A 19,163-nucleotide genomic window follows, 5' to 3' on the forward strand; every position below is an offset into this window, starting at 1 on the left:
TCAAACCCACCTTTACACTTCCACTAGAACATCCGGTGTAAGCACCTAACCGTCCTATCGATTCCAAATATATTCCTCTCAAGAGAAATCTAATACCGACAGCATTCACATGCATGTCGTATGCAAAGGGTAAACATAAGGTAAGATATCTAAGCATCTACTCAAAACCCCGGTGCAGTCCTCTTGACATACACACCACTGCAAAATACATAAACACACTATTCCCATCTATGCTAATGTAACAACCTACGTAACAACTAGCATACATAAACACAACAACATGTCAATACATATATTTATAACTAAAATATATGTAAGACAACAAAACATCCATGTACACAAGACATCGAGTCAAGTACATGCATTACATTTCATTTGCCCGCATACTTACAACATCTACTCAAACATGTATAAAACATAGCATGTTCTAAAATAAGTTCTCATCATGAGAATACATTCACATAGTTCAATTAAAGAACCACACTAAGTACTAGAAATCAATCTACCACATGTTATAAACAAACATATAACAACACACATTAGGATCTACTTACATCCTACTCCTTTCTCACTCTAGTGAAAAATTCATTTTCACTTACTCAAAAGAAAATAATCTTATGTTTTCAACAAAATCTTCATCACATGCAGTTTTACATCATGCTGGATCATCAACAATTAGCAATAAGCATCTACAAACCAAAAGTTCAAACCACACAAATTTCTAAAACTTTAAGCATAGAAATACACAACCACTACTTGACTTGATAACTTATAACAATGATAAGTATCAATCGTATCAAGTACACACAACAAGAAAAGACAGACACAACTGGCACACACGCTCACTCGATCTGACTGCACAGAACGGCTCTGATTGACACATAACCTCACAGTCCGAAGACGACCTGCTCTGATACCACTTTGTAACACCCAAACCCGTTATTTAATTAACTCTGCCTTTATAAAATCTTTTTCGAAAATACGCAGCGGAAAAATTGAAAATCTGATTTATAAAGCGCTGGTTTGAATATCACAAACTTCATTCAAAATAATACTAATACATTTATCTAGTAGAATATTCGAATGAACTAAAAACAAAACCTCGCATCGAACGATACGTTATTAGTTATACAAAACGGATACTTTTCAAATGAAAGCTTAAGACCAACAGAGTATACTAAGAGGACTACATGCATATACATATAAAAACCCCTTTTTCCCGTGTCTCAATCAGAGCAGAGCTTCACCATTGCACTCGGACGAGGCTAACACATAACCTGTCAACCTGGACCCCCAAAGGTCCAGCAATTAACACAAAGCAGAGAGTTAGAAAACATAAACATAAATATAAGTGTGAGTAGTATACTACACACTTCACACGCTATCATACATTTCTAACTCACACACATACATCGTCGAATACGACTACCAATTAATCATTCATTTACAAACACACCAATCATATAGTTTCACGTCTTCTCAGACACTACCAAAGTGTACATTTTATAGTCATGACGGACTCTACACTTGTTCATTTTATAGTCATGACGGACTCTACTCATATACCAAGACATGGCAACAATCACAGTATTAAACAATTAGTAAATACCAAAGCTTAACACATACGGAAAACACATTACAATCCAATCAGATAATGTCACATAACAATTATCAAATACATGTGCATTTACCCTAATGCATCTAATGCCAATTAATTCACTGTCATGCCATCCCTAGACATAACTAAATGCATGTGGTACCAAGATGTCTCACCAACGGTGGACCAAGAACAGTTTTATATCATGCTGGATATGTCGGAACTTACCGAACCATCTTATCTCCCTTGGATAAGCCAACACAGTTTTATATCCTGTTGGATAGCAACTCCGGACTCATGGATTCATCTAATCCGATCCTCGGCTTCATTATGGACACATAATCCATTTTCGTTATTGGAACCCAAGTTTCCAATGTTCACATACAATCATGAATGCATGATTACTTTTAAACACATCAAATACATGACGCTATCTAGCTCGAAGCTATTCATTCACTGATGCGGAAACACAATTCCAACATCTAACACATTAGGATAACACAATATCCTATCACTCAAATCATAATTATTCACATGATAATTATCTGCATAACCATTTTTATACACATAAAGTTTCATTTACACTTATGTCATAAAACACACATCATTTCCTTAACATTGCAAATTAATGCTAAAACATAAACATAGTCACTTGAACTACAAGTCATTGCATACGCGTGCGAATCATATAACGATTAACAATAAGCATTAACAACATCAACATGTATCAACAAACATGTAAGGATACCCTTAAACCATGTTACAAGTGCCTAATTGCACTTAAAACAATTATCAAAAAGTTGCTGTCACAGTGCTGTTCGCTAAGCGAATCCGTAGCGAACCCGTAGCGAATCCGTAGCGAACCCGTAGCGAACCCGTAGCGAACTACATCAGAGGGTTACAGGTACATGGCGAACAGGTAGCGAACTTATTCGCTAAGCGAAGCCGTAGCGAACAGGTAGCGAACTTATTCGCTAAGCGAAGCCGTAGCGAACCCGTAGCGAACTACACCAGAAATATCTGTTCTTGAGTTTCTAAGGCGGTTTAACCTTGAATCCACTCAAAAATCCATCTAGACATGTTATAAATTCTTATAAACAGCTAATTCAAGCATATATGGTATCAAGGAACATTAATCATCCCTTCCGAACATCCAAATACATCAAACAATCAAAATCATGCCAATTTCTTGCAAAATAAGCAAAGTTGCATAAACATGCAAATCATTGATCAAACATCTACATATTCCCATTTTCAACTCCCCAAAGTTGTTTACCTCATCTACCATGAGTTCACTACACATGTTAGGATCAAAAGAATCCATTTTCCATTAAGAAAATCACCCACAAAACCCACAAGAAAATAGAGTGGAAAGAGTTTGGGAATGGAGGAATCGACATCCTCCCCTCTTCCGAATCACTCACGAATATGTAATCTAACTCTCGTACCTTAGCTCGACGAATCCACAAGTTTGCTCTTCTCTTTCTCTCCCACGAGCTCTCCCTCTCCCTCATGAGCTCCTCCTCTTGCTCTTTCTCAAGAATTGCAACTTATGAGACTATTCATTGGTTTGACTTGCTACTTATAGCTCTCTCTATTCTCATGGATCAAAGCCCAATTGGCTTAGGCCCAATGCCTATTCCACGCCCAAAGGCCCAAACAACATAACTTCTCGCTCATTAACTTACGTTCTCGCTAAATGATTATTCGCCGCTTAATAATTTAATTATAAATCACGCCCTCGCGTAATAAAATAATTAAATAACGAATACTAAATTTTGGGTCGTTACAGATTCAACCTAGCGATTTTAAGAATGGTCTCCCGAAATCAACTTATGAGTTAACTATTAAAGGAGGAGACAAAGTTAAGCATACAAATAGAAGGAATCGAGGTTACAACTATAAATTTGTAACTTTATGGTTTATAATTGATGATTCTAGCTATATGATATTAACTCTACTATTATGGAATGATTTTAGTATATATAAGTATAATTTATGCTATTAGGTGTATGGTACTCTATTATTATAGTATGATGATTTTAGTGTAGAAGTATAATTTTGTAACTTTATGTTATTAATGGATGATATTGGATTTTTGGATTAAATAAATTTTGGTGTATGGTACTCGAACTGATGAATTTAAATGGATGTAGACCTTTTTGTTGAGATTCTATATATATGAGAAATAGATGTTTATGTTAAGAATTGATGAATATATATATTTAAAAAAAAAACAAAAAAAAAACGTCAGCTTTTAGTAGACGCTATGTAATTCAAAAATTAATATATAGCATCCATCAAGGGCAGACTCTACAGTTAGAGTCTGCCAAAGTGGACTCTACCAGTGACGTTTTATAATGCAAATATATATCTGTAGCGTCTATCACAAGTCGATGCTAGTAGCGTCTGCCTTATGTACATGTTAGTAGTGTCCCCTTGGCGTCTAACGTGACAGATGCTAAATAGCGTCTACTGGACGCAACTGTCTAGCTTCAGGCATTTAAGCGTCTATCACGACACAGACGCTAAGTAGACGCTAAGAACTACGTAGCGTCCATTTTTGGCCATTTAGCATCTTATTTAGGCCGATGCTAAAAAGCAGTTTTGTTGTAGTGCTCAGGACCAAATGGTTAAGAGATCCAAATATCTACCACATGTGTAACACTATATTGGTAATGAAAAAACTTGGCTAAATTGGACAATTGGTCCCTTAACTTATTTACTGGTTTCATATGGGTACCTTAACGAATTAACGTTACAAAATATCCTTTAACTAATTAACGTTACAAATTGATCTCTTATTTTGCACAACCCTTGGGAATTGCCTTTTCTTATTATGTTGAGCTTTATGGTGCTACGAAGGCAATTCACTACAAGAAAACATCAATTTATTGACGGATTCAATAAATATTTATTGACGGTTTAAGCCCTCTATAAGTTTCTGGCGGCATAAGCCGCCAATAAACGAGAAAAAACCCTCAAAACAATAAAAAATATTATCTTTTGAATTAACTTGTAACTTATTGGCGGTCTAAGCCGCCTTAAATTTAGTGACGGCCTAAACCGTCTATATTTATACTGGCGAGCTAACATACCGACGGCTCAAACCGCCAAAAGCAAAAAGAACTAAAAAAACAAAATTATTAATTCTCTTGTGAGTTGTGTTGTGAACTTGTGAAGTTGCGATAGAAGACCCACGTGACTTGTGCAAGTGTAAGCAATAATACCATAATACCAATACCAAAACCAATACCAAAGCAGGTGATACCTCTCATTTCTCTCTCAAAACTTTCTCAAAAACAAAAGCTCTAATATCTCTCTCCTCTCAAACATTTTCACTTTCCAAATCCTTACCACCACCACCACCAAATCCACACCGCCCTAACCCCTCCAAATCCACACCACCACCACCACTCCACCTTACTTACTCTCTCTTTTTTCACCTTCTTCACTGTTAAATAATTTTCTGGAGCAGTTTGAAATCACCACAAGTCCAACTACGATCTATGTTTTTAGATCTGTGTTTTTTAAGATCTGAGAGTACCATGTTCGTTTTCCTTGAGCTCACTCTACGATCTGTGTATCTTTGAGTACCATATTCGTTTTTCTAGATCTATGCTTTTTAGATCTGTGTGTTTATTCTTTCTTTTTTTTTTTTTGAAAAGGAACAATTATATAAAACGTACTAAATAGACGTTACAAAACACAACTCTTTTTCGAGAAAAGGCAAAATACAAGAGATCGATTATGGACTGTACTTTCTGATCTGCGTTTTTTCTGTGACCTTAATCTAAAAAAAAGTAATTTATATATATATATATATATTTTGTGGCGCCCAGAGCCGCCGGTAAGTTTGAAAGACCAGTTCTTGAATTGTGGTGGTCTTGGCCGCCAGTAAATTTCGTCAATCTCTTTTCTGAGGGTTTTGGCCGCCATAAAAGTTATTGACGCCCAATTTATTGGCGTTGTCAGGCCGCCAGTAAATTTCAATTTTTTGGCGATTTTAGCCACTTTTAAAGGGCTTTTTTCCGCCAGTAACTTGCTGTTTTCTTGTAGTGATTGAAATAGCTCATCAAAATTGGAATAATATTTTGATCGAGACAGATTCAGTTTTAAGTGGTGTTAGCTCTTAAAAATAATTGCTCAAATAAATATTTGTAAAAAAAAAAAACTCAAATAAATAACGACCAAACAATAAAAATGACTGCTTTAACTATGTTCACCTTTCAAATGTAATAAGGCGATTTAAAATGTAACTTGTGTTTCTTTCAAATCTATTTGCTCACAATTCATTTTGGTCCTATAATGTTAGGGACTTTTATTTTAACCCCCGGTAAAAAAAATTAATTAATTCCCTCATTTTTGACATGATGAAAAAACATTGACGGATTAAAGCATGACGTGGCAAGCACTATGTATTTTCTTTATTTTTTTATTTGTTTTTTTTTTTTGACGCAAATTTATTTGTTTTTTAATATCACATTATTAAACAATGTAAACATGTTAATATTTTTAATAAAAAAAATTGAAAATGAAAGGGCATCCTCACTCAGTCACATCATTTTCTTCCTTAACCAATGTCTCTAAGAAAAGGAATAAAGAAATTCATGAATGGCAAAGTTGTGTGTTTCATTCACACTGAGAAGCTTTATTTATACAGCATATGTACAAACTAACATTACCAAAAAATCAGCAGCTAGTTATGTAAATGAGATATTCTAGGAGCTAAATATGTACAGGAAATATTCTAGAGGAAAATATGATATTCTAGAAGATTTTAAGCAATCACATGCTGATATGTAGCTAATTATCCCAATACTCCCCCTCAAGTTGGAGCATGAAGATTCCGAATGCCCAACTTGCGAAGAAGAAATTGAAATTGTTGCTTCCCGAGGGCCTTTGTGAAGATATCTGCCAGCTGCTCATGTGTGCGAACGTGAAAGGTGACAATGTTTCCTGCTTGAATTTGATCTCGCACAAAGTGACAATCAATCTCTATATGTTTGGTACGTTCATGATATACAGGATTTGCTGCAATATGGAGAGCTGCTTGACTGTCACAGAACAAACGCATAGACATTGAATGATGAACACCTAGAGACTTTAACAAGGATTTGAGCCAAATGAGCTCACAACTGGTAGTAGCCATAGATCGATATTCGGCCTCAGCTGACGACCGAGAAACAGTAGGCTGCTTCTTAGTCTTCCAAGAAATCGGAGAGGACCCTAACATAATAAAGTAGCCAGTAATAGAGCGACGAGTCAAAGGACAAGTTGCCCAATCTGAATCACAATAAGCAGTAAGGCGTAAAGCACTGTCCTTAGAAAGAACAAGGCCTTGTCCAGGATGGCCTTTTAAGTAGCGAAGGACACGAAGTGCAGCATTCCAATGGTCTTCTTTAGGGATTTGCATAAATTGGGCAAGAGTGTGAACAACATAACAAAGTTCTGGTCGAGTAATAGTGAGATAAATCAAGCGACCAACTAGTCATCTGTAACGATCCGGGTGAGCACAAACTGGACCTGTAGCAAGAGCTAGCTGGTGGTTTTGTTCCATAGGAAAGTCACAAGGTTTTGCTCCAAGTAAACCGGATTCAGAGATAATATCAAGCGCATATTTACGCTGAGAAAGAAACAAACCTTCAGATCCTCGTGCTACCTCAATACCAAGGAAATACTTTAACACACCAAGGTCTTTCATGTGAAAGCAAGTACTTAGATAAGCCTTGAAATTAGAAATTGCATTAGAGTCATTTCCTACAATGATCAAGTCATCAACATATACAAGAATATGAAGAGTGTGATTGTCTTTTTCATAGGAGAATAATGAATAATCAGCGTAAGACTGAACAAATCCAAAGGACTTCAAGGCAGAAGTAAGTTTAGAAAACCAGTTACGAGGGGCCTGGCGAAGACCATAAAGTGATTTCCGAAGACGACATACTCTTCCATGAGAAGCACCAGAAAACCCAGGAGGAAGAGACATGTATACCTCCTCGTCCAGATCACCGTGTAGAAAAGCATTGTGAACATCCATTTGATGGAGTTCCCATCCACGGACAACAGCTACTGCAAGGAAAACTCGAACAGATACCATCTTAGCGACAGGAGCAAAAGTCTCATTGAAATCAATACCTTTAACTTGATTGTTACCAAGAACAACAAGGCGTGCTTTGTGACGTTCTATTGTGCCATCAGAGTTGTACTTGATTTTATACACCCACTTAGAACCAATAGCCTTCTTCTCAGGTGGTAAATCTTCGATGGTCCATGTACCATTATTTTCAAGTGCTTCTATCTCTTTGCGCATGGCATCACGCCATTGAGGATCACGGATAGCTTCAGAAAAACATCTTGGCTCATGTCCTACAGTTACAGCAGCTAGAAAACGAGCATGGGAAGCAGAAAAATGTTTGTAAGTGACATAATTAGCTATAGGATAAGGTGTACCTGAGGACGAGGATTGAGCCGATGAAGCAGAGGGGGGGTCTAAGCAGTGTGCCGTATAACAAACATGATCTCGCAATCGCACTGATTGTTGGCGTTCTCGTGAACTATGCCGTATGTTATTTTCACATGGTGCAATAGGACATGTGGTATCATCAACAATGACATTAGCCGGTGCTTCCGATGTAATAGGGTCACTCCCCCTTTCTTTGATAGGTCCAGTAGCTAACAACTCATTTGTCCCACTACATGTTGGTTCACCAAGTGATGTGGAAGTTACATAATCCATATCATAAACAGCAGGGTGTGTAGATTCAGTAGCATTAGGATTAGAAGTAGAAGGTTGACTATAGGGAAAATTATTCTCATAAAAAACAACATCACGAGAAATAAAGAAATCCTGAGTTTCAATGTCATATAATCTCCATCCCTTCTTCCCGTGAGGGTACCCAACAAAGATACACTTTCGGCTACGAGCGGCAAACTTGTTTCGGTCACGGGGAATCTTGGAAGCAAAGCACATACATCCAAAAGTTTTAATGTGATTATAGATAGGAGGATGACTAAAAATAATTTCATATGGGGTTTTACCTTGAAGTATTGGGGTAGGGGTACGGTTGATAAGATAACCAGCCGTAAGAACACATTCACCCCAAAACTCAATAGGTAAGTTGGCTTGAAATCGGAGTGCACGAGCAACATTGAGAATATGTCGGTGTTTCCGTTCAACTCGTCCATTTTGTTGCGGGGTTCCAACACAAGATGTCTCAAATAGAATACCATGTTCAGCCAAATAATGTCGGAGGGATGTGAATTCTGTCCCATTATCACTTCGAATACATTTTACCTTCTTACTAAATTGGGTTTGAGTCATTGCACAAAAATTCTTAATTAAGTTTGCAACTTCTGACTTATTAGCCATCAAGTAAATCCAAACACCTCTAGAACAATCATCAACAATAGTTAAAAAATAAGAAGCACCACATGAAGAGGAAACACTATATGGACCCCATACATCACAATGAATCAACTCAAATAATTCAATTTTATTACTTGAACTAACAGGAAAAGATACACGAGTTTGTTTTGCTTTAAAGCAAATATCACAAGGCTCATCTTTATTTTTTCGACAATCACTAATGCTAACTAAAGGAAGTAAACCAATTATTTGTGGAGATGGATGACCAAGTCGTCGATGCCACACTTGATAAGAATCAACTTCAGCTGCATGACATAGGTGAGTATTCGGCACCACCGAACGAAACAAATAGACCCCATCCCTTTCTTCACCCACTCCAATCACCATCCTCGAAGTGCGGTCCTGTATCACACACAGCTTGTCAGTTAAAGTGACTACACAATTTAAATCTTTGATCAATTGTGCAAAAGATATTAAATTGCAAGTCAGACGAGGAACATATAAAACATGGTTAATTGTCATATTTTCACCAAGAACTATTGTCCCTTCTTGTACAGCATTTGTATGTGTTCCATCAGGCAACACAACAGGAGAGGGAAAAATATTTGATAGATTTTGGAACAATCTCTTGTCACCAGTCATATGGTAAGAAGCTCCTGTATCCAAAATCCATGGAGAAAAAGACTTACCCGTCAGCTTTTCATTTGAAGTGTTGTTATTATTGTTATTTAAACTTTTGAACATATTCAAAATGGTTTCCCATTGATCATCTGTCAAAGCTGGACCCACTGCATTTCTGTCGTGGTGTGTCAAGGCAGGTTGAGTGGTGACAGAATTTGGTGCAAATTGAGCAGTATTGGCGAAACCAATAGGAGCTTTGCCGCGCCCTCGGCTTGTGCCAGAATCAATACCTTTGCCTTTGAAGTTACCTTTACTACTTCCCCGCCCATTATTCCACCACTCCGGATAACCAATGATCTTGAAGCAAGAAGATACATCATGGTTTGATTTCCCACAATTTGAGCAGTTAGATTTATCACTTACTTTCATTCCACTATGAGAAGAAGAACCGCCATGGACAGCAAAAGCAACCGCCTCAGTTCGTGCATCACGCCCTTTCATCATATGCTTGTGGCGTTCCTCCTATACCACCAACGCATACACACGATTCAGTGAAGGAAGCGGATCTTGAGCGATGATGTTGGAACGAAGCGTCCCGTACATTTCATCGTCCAATCCCATAAGGAACTGGTGAACTTGCTCATCCTGACGTTCCTTGCTCAGATCAGCAGCCCATTTGCAAGTACACTTCCCACAAGAGCAAGCTCTTATTGTTGTATATGTAGACAACTCATCCCAAATCTTCTTTAGGTGTCCATAGTATGCAGCAATACTCTGACCATTTTGGTTACAGCGAGCCAGATCTGACCTCAATTGAAGGATTCGAGGCCCGTTGCCAACAGAAAATCGTTGATGTAGATCATCCCACAACTCTTTCACTGTATCATAATAGGTAATAGTAGAGCGAAGGGAGGATTCAATAGATTGAATAATCCAACCTACAAGCATGGAGTTAACACTCCACCAATCTTCGATCTCGCTCGCATCGGCATTTGGTTGTGTCACAGTACCGTTCAAGAAACCCAGTTTGCGTTTTGCACGGAAGGCATTGCGCATACTGCTCTCCCACTCATGATAGTTATTTCCCTTCAATGTCACAGGGCAGATATTCATGCCAGGATGATCAGAAGGGTGCAAATAGAATGGTGAGGTTGGATCGACACCAACATGTTTCTTTGCGTTCGAACCCCCACTTATATGCTTCAATTCATTCTCTGCATCATTGATGTTGTTCTTCTCGTTGTCGCCGTCGTGATTATTTCCAGCCATGGTATGTTGTTCAATACCGGCAGGAAAAGAATAGCAGCGGAAAGAAAAAATAAAATTAAATTGGGGTTTTTGCAACCCGCTCTGATGCCATAAGAAAAGGAATAAAGAAATTCATGAATGGCAAAGTTGTGTGTTTCATTCATACTGAGAAGCTTTATTTATACAGCATATGTACAAACTAACATTACCAAAAAATCAGCAGCTAGTTATGTAAATGAGATATTCTAGGAGCTAAATATGTACAGGAAATATTCTAGAGGAAAATATGATATTCTAGAAGATTTTAAGCAATCACATGCTGATATGTAGCTAATTATCCCAATAGTCTCATACTCACGAAACGCAACTTAGGATCCCTAGCTAGCAAGAACCACAACACCATCATCCCATCCCTTATTTTCGATGCGGCGACGAACATTATTATCGGCAGGGGCGGATCCATGTTGAATTGAGAGTGTGCACTTGCACACCCTGATTTTCTTAAATTTGGTTCAATTTTTTAATATTTTGTTAATTTACACACCCTGAGATTTGTGATTTGCACCGCTACTGCACCACCTGACCAACACGCACGCAACTAATTATGCAAGAACTTTAATTGCTATTCCTCACAAATGCTTCATGAAGGATCCACTAAACCAAAGAACCAATCAATCATCATGATATATCCCTTAGCAAGTGCCCCAACTATTAAATATGTAAACTACACATTTGGTCCCTTACGTTTATTTTAGGTTTTAATTTGGTCTCTTACGTTTAAAAAGTATCAATTTGGTCCCTTATGTTTATTAATGTGTATATATTAAATTTGTACATTATATTTTGTATATATTAAATTATTTTGTATTATTGTTCATGTGAGCATAGTTCAGCTGGTAGTAACATTGCATTTAAAATGTAGGGATTGAGATTCGAACTCTGATACTCCAACTCTTTCACTTTAAAAGTGAAATTCTAGTCACTAGACTACTTGAAGAAAAAAACTATTTTGTATTATTAAATACAAATTTCTAATTTTAGATATTTTATACATGTGCGCTTAGAGCACATGTGAACATGATCTTTATATATTTTTTAATGAGAAGAAATTTAGTCTTTTTATTTTGACACGCGTATATTTTTACGGTATTTTACACTTACATAAATTTGCACCCCCAGCTGGTACAGGGTCCTGGATCCGCCACTGATTATCAGAAATTGTTAAATTTGGGAGAAGCACTGAAGCATCAAGGTGAGATTGAGAATGAATACAATGTTGAAGATATGAAACAATACTAATGATCATATCATGTTTTATGATAAATATAAAATCATTCCACGGAATTGGAATTGAATGATATATTTTCTATGTAACAAAAATACCTACCAATAACTCGTAACAAATATTGGTACCATACTTTGTTTGATTGTTTCAATAAATACACAAGAAATTTCAAACAACAACAATGAGATATATGACAAAAGAAACTTATACCTACCAAGAACTAGTTACAAAATGTTGGTATGAAATTTGTATAATAATACTATAGTTTGTTCCCAATGAGCATTAAGAAAAACTGAACAAAATACCTTCCAAAACTAATTTCTTTTCCAATAGAAACTCTTTTTGCTAACAACCGTAAAAATGAGATTATGAAGGGAAATTTTGCATGACACTTTGATAAATCAATGTTGATGGTGGAGTGAGTGAGGCACTTGTATGATCAATGTCATTCATATTTTGACCTGAAAGGTAAGACTGGATAGAATTTAATGGTTTTGCATAGTTAAAAATATTTCCAGATAGAGAAAATATTTCAGACGAGGGAAGATTCAATGGTAGCGGCATTGGAAACCTTGTACCAATAGGTCCGGCTTGAGGTGCGACACCATAAGGTATGATACTATTCAAGGAAGGATACTTCCTTTGGAACATGGAAGTTGATGGTCCAAACTTCATATCATTACTGAAACTTCCGATCAAACTTGGTCTCATAAACTCATTGCTAAAATATGGTTTTCTATCAAAAGGTGCAAGAGTTTCAAACTTTGAGATATTGGAGACACCACAAGAAGGCAAAGCAATGTCATTTGAGCTTATCTGATTGTTATTTCTTGAAGTGGGAACCTCATGGTTATGTTTTCCCTCATAAGTAGTAATAACATATTTGAGATCATGTGAAGCCCTTTCCACATGTTTCCTTACATTACATCCATCACTTGTGCATTTGTAGTAGCTCCTAGAAGAGATAGATAAGAAAATATTAATTATATTTCATACTAGCTTTTAAGCTCAAATCTCGTAATATATATATATATATATAGTTACATGCATTGCCAATCAATGTTGTCAATTGCAGATTATAGAAAATAGATCAGCTTATAAAGTCTCACTATTTCACAATATTTTGTACTAAATAACATATCACGAAAAATATGAAAAAGATCAATGCGAATGAAAATTAAACAAAATGATTTGAAACTCTTGAACATATTTTGTGTTGTTAGATGCAAGTGAGAATAGAGAAAAACAGTATCACTACCTGGGGTTTGGGTTCCCTTTGACAACCTTTTGTCCATACTTTCTCCAGCGATAACCATCATCTAGTATGTCCACTTCACTCTCAATTTGGACTACTACTCGTGGCTCACGAGCAGCCCTAGATGGCACCATTGTTTCACCAGGATAGCTCTCCTTCTTTCTGCAAAAGAAAAATTAAAGAAACAACATAGATATAATTAGTCATGTTAATTTCTATTTGTATTAATGGAAGTGACAACACGAGGATTAATATTTCGGAAAGAGTACAATACCTTCTTTTTAATTTTGATTCAGCATCTTCAATGTCATCTTCAAGTTGTAAAACTGCTTGAGTGGCTCCACCTTTATCACCATTGTGATTAGCAAGTGTGGAATAATGCTCTCGAGCTTCGTCTGATTCATACTTACCTAGAGATCTAAATCTCTTTGTAGGATTTGAAAGTTCGGTCCTAGAAGAAGGCGGAGATGTCCTTTCTTGACCATCAAGCTTCCAGTCCGGATGATGTTTTGCATCTTTTTCTTGCGATTGAATATTTTCCCATATTGAATCAGCATCAGATCTATCGCATGTTTCATTGGTTTCAGAAATATCCGACATTTCATCATTTGAAGGTACTGATCCTCGACGACTAGAATGTGGTATTGCATGGTTGTGATGTCCCCTGTAAATAATTTCTGTTATTTGGCCGTCGTGCGATCTTTCCACCTTTTTCTTGACTTGACAATTAGACTGAGTACATTTATAGTAGCTTCTTGGATATTCACTACCTCTTACCTGTTTTTGTCCATATTTTCTCCAATTATAACCATCCTCTGAGGTTTTTCCTCTTGTTGCATGAGACATTTCTTTCTGTTCTTCTTCTAAAAGAAGTTGTCGAATATCCTCATCATGGATCAAATTTTCTGGCAATGTGCTTATATCGCTACCTTCTTCGGTACGAGATATTGGCATGTCAACATTACTAGCATCAATGAACATATCATCTACCATTTTCACATCATTGTCGAAATGCACTCCATTATTTTTAGCTAAATAGTTGTTTGCAAAATCTCTTGGGACTGAAAAATCTATCATTTGTTGACCTTGAACAAGCATTTTGATGTCTTCATGTGCTTCATTCATCATGCGGCATTTACTAGAAACCTGGTGAATTCACGGTAGTCAAGTTGAAGTTAGACAAATCAAGTGATTGGCTTTTTGGATGTTCATATTTGTTTAAAATTGGTATTATCACCATCAATATGTTTAAATGGCATTAATAAATATTTCAAGTTAGATTGTTGGCTCTGTCTAGTGTTAACAAAATACGCCTATGTTTTGTTTTGTATCATGTACGGTGGGTATGTCGGAATCTGGTGACCCACCATAATTTTGCAGCAAAAACTATAAGTAGTTTCTGCAAAATTATGACGAGTCACCGTGATTATGCTATACTCACCATAATACCAACATAAATTATGCCTATAAACTTACCACATATCTACAATTTCTAATATACTTAACTGACCAGTAATGAAACATGTGTTTGGTTATGTGATTGTGAAGAAGGGTTTTGAATATATTAATTTTTGTTGTAAATAAGTACTTGAGTGCGTAGTGATTTATGTTCAAATAAATTTACAAATTTTTTTTTATCAATTATGGTTTGAAATTATAGATAAAAAATACTTTTAAGAGTGTGTGGAAATCACTGTAATTTAAGAGGGAAGAAATTCAGGCTTCTATTCGCTCCACGATAACATGGTGCAGTAACACCATGGGAACAAATAGAAGCGTGACAAATTTGAGAATGGATTTTATGTCACTACAAAAACTAGAAACCTAAGTGTGTGTTTGGCAAATGTGTTTTACAAAGTATGGTCACATGTTAACCATGAACTCCCCTCCCTATGCAACATGCGTCAAGAGGTATTGCACCGTAGAATAAAAAGTGTGCTAAGCTTTTGGGTTTAATAGATTTTTGGGTTGGAAGGTCAAACTCAAACCACATTTGAAAAACCCAAACATGATTAATCCTTAGGTGTCTTGTTTGGAACTAAACATAGCTCAAACATTGAAATAAATAGGCATATAAATGATGCAAATAATGTCAAACATCAAAAACTTGATGACAATTTGATAAAAATTAAAAACACAATACAACAAATAACAATTAAAATACATTAACAGTACCTCGTTTAAAGAAGCATGATAGGGAGATAAAGAATTAGGACTCAAATTGACTTGAGGGAGCATTGATCCGTCATCAATTAGAGGTGGAAGCATGGCAAAACTCCCGGTGGTGGGAGATGGCATGGCCTATATAATACATAAAAAATAAAAAATAAAAAATATTAACTTGGATGAATCATCATTTTTATATACAAAAATTGTAAGAGTCTGACAATTTGGTCTCTATGTTTACATTATCGATCATAAATTGATCATGAACTTTAACGATCTTCAATCAATTTATTTGAACCAATTTAATCAATTCTAATAAATTTGAATTGCAAAACAGAGATCAACGATAACTACTTCAACAAAATCTGGAAACATATGTGACCTAAGCGATGTGTTCCACGATATGCTATTTAGTACAATACAAAACATTGTCAAGTAACGGTTACGGTTATATAGTGTAGCGGAATTTGATCAACTCCTATATATTTTTCTCTGATCGGTGATTGACAACACTGCAACTAATAATGACTTCCAACTTCAAGAACTAATTTGCAAATTACATAAGTTTAAGCGACTAGATTAAACGGATAAAACAATTTCGATAACAAAAATGACCGATGATTGATTCACTAGTAATGATAGCCAAACCTGAGAATTAGGAAGCATGATCGGGGAATCAAGCAATGCAGTTGGACTAATTCCAGACGGTATTGTGAGACATGGCGATCTAGCTGTAGGAGAAATCAAAGACTTTGTTGCACCAAAACCATCAAAACGAAAACGTGTTGTGTTAATCTTGAAACCCCTTCTTTCAGCTATGCTTCTTTTGGGTGAAAAATCAAAAAAGTCTTCTCCTTTTGAATCAGATACATATATTTCATCAACCCCATTTATGTTTTCATTGTTGTTGTTGTTACTTTTGTTGATGTTCTTGTTTTCCTGTTCCATTTTTGTTTGTGGGTTGTTGTTATATGAAAAAAAACAAGAGAAGAATGAATTAGAATTGAAAAATAATGTTGTAATTTCAATGTTTGGTTTCAGTTATATAGCTTCTAAGGAGTGAAGCTTAAAACCATAAAAGTGATTTCTACAAAGTCTTAATATGAGGGAGTATTGTTAGTATTAGTAGTATAATTTATAATTTATAGAAGTGTTAATATGAGAGAGAATGAGGCAAAAGTGTTGACATATTTATTTAACAAAAATACAACAAATATATTTTTTTTGATTTTTTTTGCATACCTAGTTTTGTGTGTTTGTGAGCTATGAAGTAGGGATGACAAAAAAACCCAAACCCGAGAGACCCACCCGAACCCAAACCCAAGTCAACGGGCGAAACCCGATTTGACTGGGTTTGGGTTTGGGTGACACCCGATAATATGGGTGTGGGTTTGGTATCAGTCAAACCCACACCTGAAACCCATACACCCACCCGAAATATTTTATAATTACCTAATTACCCCCATAGTCTCTCTCAATTTCCTTGAAAGACCTTAAATTTTAGTTGTAATTTAATTTCTTGAAAGTCTATGTTGTAATTTCTTGAAAATCTATGTTTGAATTTCCTTGGAAGACCTTAATTTTAGTTGTAATTTAATTCAAAGTCTATGTTGAAATTTAATTTCTTAAATTTGCAAATTATTTTCAAATGTGCTGCGGGTTTGGGTTTGGGTGGAAAAAACTCGAACCCAATGGGTGTGGGCGTGGGTGTAGTTTTGCCACCCGAACAACCTTTGGGTTTGGGTGATGATTTCGGGTGTGGGTTTGGTAAGTGTCAAACTCGCACCCATGGGCGCCTGTTGCCATCCCTACTATGAAGCACGGACATAGACACGGACACCCGACACAACACAGACACTGACACGACACCGATAAAAATTTGGAAAAATGACATAATTTAGTATAATTATAAGTATCGGACACAGATACCGACACATGTCCGATACGGACACGCCTAATCAGAGGACTGTCGGTGCTTCCTAGCTTATGTGTGGAAAGAGAGTTGTGTTAATTTTATGTCTCAAAATTTGTATTTGAATAAAAGACATCTAAAATCAATGAAGAATTGTTACGGAATATATGACATGTGAAAAATTACAAACACATGTTGCTAACCTCAAAACAACTCTTTACATGCAATGCAACGATAAAATATTTAAGTAATTGGGCTTAACTGTTTAATAAATTTCTACCTAGACCAATCGTTTGAGAGAATTTGAATTTAATTTTTGATTAAAATAATAATAATTAATCGGACTTTACTTACATCACTTTTGAACTCTGAAAATTAGTATAGAAAATAAAATATTTATTTAAATTTGATCCCGTCAATCTAAATCACTCAATTAGTAGAGATATTACGGAGGTAGTGTTCAAACCTGATATTTAAAATTGAAATACTGATCACTAACTAAGACTACTAAGCTCCAAAAAAAATTATTTTAATTCTATATAAAGAAACAATTTTGATATTCATTCATCGTATTCTGCTCATTTTTCTAAATTAGGCAAGAACTAACAACTTACTATATTTATAAATAAATTATTTTAACAATTATATGAAAAAATATTATCAACTTGTCAAAAATAGAAATTTCTATGTATAAAATACAAAATTAAAATTCACGCATCTTTTAAAACTATTTTCTTAATTTTTATTTTTTTTACAGGAAACTATTTTCTTAAATTATTATTGGATCAAAAAGTAAAATAACAATGCGATGATTCAAAACAAATACGATGATTAAGCCACTAGGTTTGATCTAGTGGTGGGGGATTTAAGTAGTATGCAGGAGGTCCTAAGTTCGATTGTAACCAAAAAAACAAATATGATGATTCAGAAAAAGTTTAGAATGGATTTAAGTAAATATAAATGAAAAATAAATAAATTAAATTCTATATATAAATATGAATTTAATATTCACCATTTTCTGCTCATTTTTTAATAAGGAAACAATGAAAATTACTATATAATCATAAATAAATAAATAAATAAAAACTAAAAAGTAAATTTTGGGTGTGTTTTGTAAGTCCAATAAGTTAGCTTATAGCTTATTGGACTAGCTTATAAGCTTGTTAAAAAAAATAAATGTGTTTGGTAAAAAACTTTTTTAATTAGCTTATAGATTTTTTTATATGCAATTTCAAGTAGCGTTGGAACTTATATAGCTTATAACTTTTTACAATTTTTTTCATTTCTAACCTTTAATTTTATTATTTTTAATAAAATAAAAAACTACTCACTATGCATGTCCTTTTTTTTTTTTTTTGAAGAAGCCAAAATGATATAATATTAACACAAACAGTCCTTTTATGTGTGTGTTTGGTTCTGCGGTGGATAAAATTGATTTTGACAGAATTGAGTTTGACAGAATTGATTTTGACAAAATTGAGTCTGACAGAATTGATTTATGTTTGGATACAACAATGTAAAAGTGATTCTCAAAATTTGATATTGTTTGGATGATTTGAATCAAAATTACTTTTGTATCTATAATTATCAAATAGTATGTTTTTTCATAAAACATAAAACAAATAATACTAAATATTAATTAATTAAATATAATATTTAAATAATGGCATACACTTAGAAAATGTTAAATTAGCATAATAATTAAATAAA

The 19,163-nt window shown here is 35.1% G+C and overlaps 1 pseudogene; it reads right to left on the reverse strand.

The window, feature by feature from the left end:
* Window positions 1-12,486: 12,486 nt before the first annotated feature.
* On the reverse strand, window positions 12,487-16,489 carry LOC123892459 (annotated as a pseudogene).
* Between the last annotated feature and the right edge of the window lie 2,674 nt (window positions 16,490-19,163).

Source organism: Trifolium pratense, linkage group LG6 (assembly GCF_020283565.1).
Source record: "Trifolium pratense cultivar HEN17-A07 linkage group LG6, ARS_RC_1.1, whole genome shotgun sequence".
Taxonomy (NCBI): domain Eukaryota; kingdom Viridiplantae; phylum Streptophyta; class Magnoliopsida; order Fabales; family Fabaceae; genus Trifolium; species Trifolium pratense.